The sequence below is a fragment of the Budorcas taxicolor genome, chromosome 1, assembly GCF_023091745.1.
Source record: "Budorcas taxicolor isolate Tak-1 chromosome 1, Takin1.1, whole genome shotgun sequence".
In the NCBI taxonomy this organism is placed as follows: domain Eukaryota; kingdom Metazoa; phylum Chordata; class Mammalia; order Artiodactyla; family Bovidae; genus Budorcas; species Budorcas taxicolor.
Genome location: NC_068910.1, coordinates 69,527,923 through 69,535,388, shown reverse-complemented (window position 1 = coordinate 69,535,388; position 7,466 = coordinate 69,527,923).

Below are 7,466 nucleotides of genomic sequence, written 5' to 3'. Positions count from 1 at the left end.
TTTCACTTCACTTCACTTCATAGATTTCCTCCTTAGGGTATATTTTTTTCTACCTTCCAATCCCTAGGACTGGGAGATACCACAGACATACGAACAATCATAAGAGAATACTGTGAACAGTTATATACTAACAAATTAGATAACCTGGAAGAAACACAAATTTCCAGAAACACAGAGTGTACCAACACTGAGTTAAGAAGAAAAATAATTTGAACAGACTGATCACCGGAAGTGAAAATAAAGCAGCAATTCAAAAAATTTCCAGGGGAATTATACCAAACATATAGAAAATAACTTATATTTATCCTTCTCAAACTATTCCAACTAACTGAAGATGAGGGAACATTCCCTAATTTATTCCAATACTAGACCACCATTTCCTTGCTACCAAACTAGAGAAAAACACTACCAAAGAACAAATAAATAAATAAAGAGCTCAACAAAATGTTAGCAAACCAAATTAAAAAATACAAAGTAGTGTCATTCACCATGATCAAGTTGGATTTAATCCAGGGTCACAAAGACAGTTTAACATATGCAAATCAATCAATGTGATACACCTATGTTAACAAAAAAAAGACAAAAAATACATGGTCATTTCAATAAATAAGAAAAAATAGTTTTAAAAAAATCAGCATCCATTCAAGTTAAAAACTCTCATCTAGGTGGTTTAGGGAGAAATAGCTGAATATAATAAAGACTGTTTATGACAAATTCACAGCCAACATAATACTCATTGGTGAAAAGGTGAAATCTTTCCTGCTAAATTCAGGAATAAGATAAGGATGCTCATTCTCACCACTTCTATTTAAAGTAGAATTGGACATTCTAGCTGCAGCAGACAAGAAGAAATAAAATGTATTGGAAAGAAAGAGGTAACTATCACTACTTGCAGATGACGTACTTTGTATAGAGAAGTCTAAAGTCTCCACTGAAACCTATTAGAACTAATAAGTTAGTTCAGTAGATTGTATGTTACAAGATTAGTATAGAGAAATGTTTTGTGTTTCTATACACTAATCATGAAATACTAGGAAGTGAGAGTAAAAACAATCTTATTTAATTGCTTCTACAAACGATACCTAGGAATCAACTTAAGGAAGTGAAAGAAGTATCTTCTGAAAACCACAAACTTTGATGAATAAAATTGAAAATGATATGCAAAAATGGAAAGATATCCCATTCCCTTGTATTGGAAAAGTTAATATTATTAAAATGACCATAATAGGAGAGTTCCAGAAAAAAATCTATTTCTGCTTTCTTGACTATGCCAAAGCCTTTGACTGTGCGGATCACAATAAACTGTGGAAAATTCTGAAGGAGATGGGAATACCAGACCACCTGACCTGCCTCTTCAGAAACCTATATGCAAGTCAGGAAGCAGCAGTTAGAACTGGACATGGAACAGACTGGTTCCAAATAGGAAAAGGAGTGCGTCAAGGCTGTATATTGTCAGCCTGCTTATTTAACTTCTATGCAGAGTACATCATGAGAAACTCTGGGCTGGAAGAGGCACAAGCTGGAATCAAGATTGTCAGGAGAAATATCAATAACCTCAGATATGCAGATGACACCATCCTTATGGCACAAAGAGAAGAGGAACTAAAAAGCCTCTTGATGAAAGTGAAAGAGGAGAGTGAAAAACTTGGCTTAAAGCTCAATATTCAGAAAACGAAGATCATGGAATAGGTCCCATCATTTCATGGGAAATAGATGGGGAAACAGGGGAAACAGTATCAGACTTTATTTTTGGGGGCTCCAAAATCACTGCAGATGGTGATTGCAGCCATGAAATTAAAAGATGCTTACTCCTTGGAAGGAAAATTATGACCAACCTAGATAGCATATTGAAAAGCAGAGACATTACTTTGCCAGCAAAGGTCCGTCTAGTCAAGGCTATGGTTTTTCCTGTGGTCATGTATGGATGTGAGAGTTGGACTGTGAAGAAAGCTGAGAGCCGAAGAATTGATGCTTTTCAACTGTGGTGTTGGAGAAGACTCTTGAGAATCCCTTGGACTGCAAGGAGATCCAACCAGTCCATTCTGAAGGAGATCAGCCCTGAGATTTTCTTGGAAGGAATGATGCTAAAGCTGAAACTCCAGTAATTTGTCCACCTCATGCAAAGATTTGACTCATTGGAAAAGACTCTGATGCTGGGAGGGACTAGGGGCAGGAGGAGAAGGGGACTACAGAGGATGAGATGGCTGGATGGCGTCACTGACTCGATGGACGTGAGTCTGAGTGAACTCTGGGAGTTGGTGATGGAGAGGGAGGCCTGGCATGCTGCAATTCATGGGGTCGCAAAGAGTCAGACACAATTGAGGGACTGAACTTAACTGAACTGAATATTTCAAGAAATCTACAGATTTAATGCAATTTCTATCAAAGTACCCATGATATTTTTCATAGAACTAGACCAAAAAACCCCTAAAATTCACAGAACTACAATAATCCTTAAATAATTCTAAAATTCATAGAAAAATAGTCTTAAAACTAGAACAACAAAAGACCACTTATTGGCAAATCACTCTTCAGAAAAAAACGATAGTGCTGGAGCTGTAACTCACCCAAACTTACTATATTGTAAAACTACAGTAATGAAAATAGCATGGTATTGGCATAAAAAGGCACATAGAACACACAGATGGCTAACAGGACAAGAAAAGATGCTCAATAATACCAATTATCAGAAAATGCAAATTTAAACAATAATGCAATATCAACTCACATCTGTCAGAATACCTATCACCAAAGCAATCAGTAAATATCAGAAATTTTAGAGGATATGGGAAAAGGAACCAGTTGAACACTCTGGGGAATGTAAATGATTGGTTCAACCACTATGGAAATCAGTATGCAGGTTCCATAAAAACCTAAAAATAGGACAGCCATATGATCCAGCAGTTCTACCCCTGGGTACCTATCCAGAAAAAGTGAAAACACTAACTTCAAAAGATACATACACTCCAGGGTTCATAGCAATATTGTTTATAATAGCTCACATATGGAAGCAACTCGAACGTCTCTCAGCTCATTTAAGAAGATATGGTGTACATATACACATCATGGAATATTACTCAGACATAAAAATAAAATACTACAGTTTGCAGCAAAATGGATGGATCTAGAGAATATGCTTAGTGAAAGATGTTTGGGCAGAGGAATAAGGCAGATAGAGGAAAACAAATACTGTATTACTTCAGTTATATGAAAACTCTAAAATTATAAAATGAATGCATATGTAAGACAGAAAGAGACCCAAAGATATAGAAAACAATCCTTTGGTTATGAAAGGAGATAGCAAAAGGGAGGGAACGTTAGTGCCACTGGATTAGCAGATGCTAACAACAGTTTATAAAATAGGTGAGCAATAAAGATATACTATATGGCATGGTGAATTATGTATTATGTTGTAATAATTTTTAATGGAGTATTATCTTCAAAAATACTGAATCATTATGCCCTACACCTGAAACTAACACAATATTATAAATCAAATATAGTTAAATTAAAAAAAAATTGGCACCTGCCTGATTCTGAAATAGGTGATATGAAAGTAAAATCTGTACAAGTAAGATATGCAGAAAAGGTCAATAACAAAACAATTTTGACTACATGTTTGATGATTGAATGTGTTTGTTTATAGTGAGAAGACAGGATATGTTTGGATTTAGGCATCTACAGATAGAGAAACATTTATAAATATGTAGCTATAAAACAAGATTTCTATTCTTAACACTATTGACAGTTTGGACAAGATGTTTTCTTGTTGGGGGCTTCTTTGTGAATGCAGAATCATCAGCATCTTTGGCTTCTATACATGAATTTGCAATGATTCAAGAAAGGAGGTAGGAATATTCTTGTCTTATGCTCAGAGGCAAATGATTTAAGAAAGAAGAGATAGAAAAGGGGCAAAATTTTTCTACATTGCTTCTCATATTTTTAATATAAGATATATATTAAATAATAGGAAATTTTAAAAATGAGTATCTGTTTAGAGGCACATGATTCTATTGAAAAAATTCTCTGGCAGAGCAAATTAAAATGATGCTCTTTAAATATCTCCAAACTAACTAGCTACTTAGGCAAATTATCGATTGTCAAAAGTGATCGGCACATCATGGTTGCTTCCATATTTGTTGTCGATGTCAGGGAATGGATGGTATGCTCTGCCAATTACTGACAGTATATGAAGGTCCATGGGAAGGAGAAGACACACACACTGCAGAACCATCGCCTTGCAGTCCACCTGAATCTGCTCCCCTTGACAACATGCGTTGTAACTACTACGGCAACTCCTGTGGCTATGGCTGTGGAAACAGCTATGGCTGCGGATTGAGCCCTTATTATGGCTGTGGTTATGGAACCAGATGTGGCTGTGGATATGGGACTGGCTGTGGATATGGTTCAGGATATGGCTGTGGATTTAGCCCCTATTATGGCTGTGGATACAGCTCCCGTTATGGCCGTGGTTATGGAACCAGATACGGCTGTGGATATGGCTCCTGCTGTGGCTGTGGATATGGCTCTGGCTACAACAGTTGCAGGCCAGTCTGCTACAGGAGATGCTATTTTTCTTGCTGCTAGAGCATCACCGCCTAAAATACCATTTATGTCTGAAACCACACATCTAAGATAATGCTGATTCAAGGAATGAAAAGTCATGATTTCTATATGCAAGAAATTACATGCAAGACAGAGCTTTCACCTTCAACTACCCATTCGTAAGACTGGCATCTTTGAGGTCAGAAGCTCCATGGTAGTATCATCTGTCTTTTTTCCCAATGTTAACATTTACTCTCTTAATCTCTGACTCTATGGAGTAATGATCCTAATACCCTACTTTTGGGGAAGTCCCTTGTTATCAATAAAAATAGTTCATTGTTTCTAAGAAATCTCTGTGTATTTGCTTGTGCATAATTTTTGTTTTGAGGTGTTATGGCCTCTATTGAAAACTGAGCAAATGTGAAGCTGAACTTTGAGTCCTTCATATAAGCATTTCTTTTTATACCGCATCAGAAATAATGTCTTTCCCACCTATTTCTTATTTTTCACATACCTCAGTTCAGTTCAGTTCATTTCAGTCTATCAGTCGTGTCCGACTCTTTGCGACCCCATAAACTGCAGCACGCCAGGCCTCCCTGTCCATCACCAACTCCCGGAGTTCACTCAAACTCATGTCCATTGAGTTGGTGATGCCATCCAGCCATCTCATCCTCTGTCGTCCTCTTCTCCTCCTGATCCCAATCCCTCCCAGCAGCAGAGTCTTTTCCAATGAGTCAACTCTTCGCATGAGGTGGCCAAAGTACTGGAGTTTCAGCTTTAGCATCATTCCTTCCAAAGAACACCTAAGACTGATCTCCTTTAGAAAGGACTGGTTGGATCTCCTTGCAGTCCAAGGGACTCTCAAGAGTCTTCTCCAACACCACAGTTCAAAAGTATCAATTCTCTGGTGCTCAGCTTAGGCACTCACATATATAAGCAGAATCTCAGTATTTCAGGACTGTGCTTTGCAAATCTCTCTGTGTTTGGGGTGAAGCTGGAGATGAAAGAGGAGGAGGAATGATACTTTATTCAGGAAGTTAATGAAAATTCCAAAATAAACAAGAGGCGGCCTGAGTACTTAAATGAATAATGGAAAGGAAGGGAAATTTCTAGCATATATGAGAAACAAGAAGCAGAGGTAGGTGTCAAACACATGAGACTAAAAAATGCATGTAAAAGTCAAAACATTCTATCATATCATCTGCTTTTGATGGAAATGCAAATGTATTTGTTTGTATATATTGATGTTGAAATTGTTTTCAATCACTTAGTTGATCAATAATTGTGAAAGGTTCTCATCCTAGACACTGAAGACAAAGTAGAAAAATTATAGAAAAATTTTCTACTCTCACAGTGTTTACATTCTAGTAGCTGAGGAATAAAAAAATGAAAAATAATTAAGATAATTTGAATCTGACAGTTGGGATGTGGGATTAAAACTGTTTAGTGGGAAAGAGAGTAAGGATTGAAGCATTAAAGAGATATTTCAGGGAGATATTTTCACCTTGTGATATCTCATGCCAATTGCAAAGAAAGATTCAAAAGGGCAGTAGCAAATGTAAAGGGGAAAAGAAGTCCATGAAGTTTTGGAAGAATATGATTTAGTAAGCATGTATGAGACAGCTTACTTATCCAGCAAAGGGTCTTCACAAACTAACTCTTAACATACCTTCAAAATCTGAAACGGTGTGACTCCCTTAGTTAAAGAGGGCTTCCTTGGTGGCTCAGACAGTAAAGAATCTGCCTGCAGCGCAGACCTGGGGTCAATCCTTGGGTTGGGAAGATCCCCTGCAGAAGGCAATGACTATCCAACCCAACATTCCTGCCTGAAGTATTCCATGGATAGAGGAGCCTGGCGGGCTACAGTCCATGGGGTTGCAAAGAGCTGGACACATCTGGACAACTAACACTTTCATACTTTCACTAGTGAAAGAACACTTGAGACATTCAGCTCAGTGAAATGACAAAATAGTGATAATCAATCCAAATATCTATTAGTTTGTAAATGACACACAAATATTTGAACAGAAATTTGACTTAATCTATCAATTTTTTATTAGAGAAATATTAATTGAGCCCAGCTTATGTGCAAGGTATTACAACCAGAGCTGGTTATTCCATGATGCACAGAAGAGAGGTGGTTCTGCAGGCATCAGTAGGTATGGAGAGGCTTGAGTGAAAAGGTTTAGAAATAATGCAATAAAGATGGAAGACTTTTCAGTAAACCAGGGGAATTGTGGCCAGAAATTCTGCTTTGGCAGTGGCATTGAAAAGCAAAGTGTCTACTGTAGAGAATTTGTGAGCAGACTTAAAATTACAAATTGCAAGGAGGACAGGAAAGGTAAGAAAACTGAAGCATAATGATGATTGGAATGAGGATATATTTTCTTTATGCCTATCATTCATGATTAAACATAGCAGAGTCAGAAGAATATACCGGTGATCAGTAAAAGAAAAAAAAAAGGTTGAATGATTTCTCAGCTGAAGGATTAATGTCTAATACTGAAAATTCTCAGAAAATGGAATCAGAAGCTTGATGAAAGTTCTTTCTGAAGGCATTCAATAAAGTACTGGATCACCACTCATCTCAATGTTGTTAAAATTTGAGTGTACAATAGAAGATTTCATGGTTCTTACTGTAAAAATAACAAGTACTGGAATCTGCTTGATTATGAAAGATAGTCGTACACCTAAGCAAGTGAGATAAGCAAAAATAACACCCCCCAACTTTAATATAGAAAAAGCAAGAGAGTTCCAGAAAAACATCTACTCTGCTTTATTGACTGTGCCAAAGCCTTTGACTGTGTGGATCACAACAAACTGTGGAAAATTCTGAAAGAGATGGGAATACCAGAACTCCTTAGCCATCTCCTAAGAAATCTGTATCCAGGTCAAGAAGCAATAGTTAGAACTGGACATGG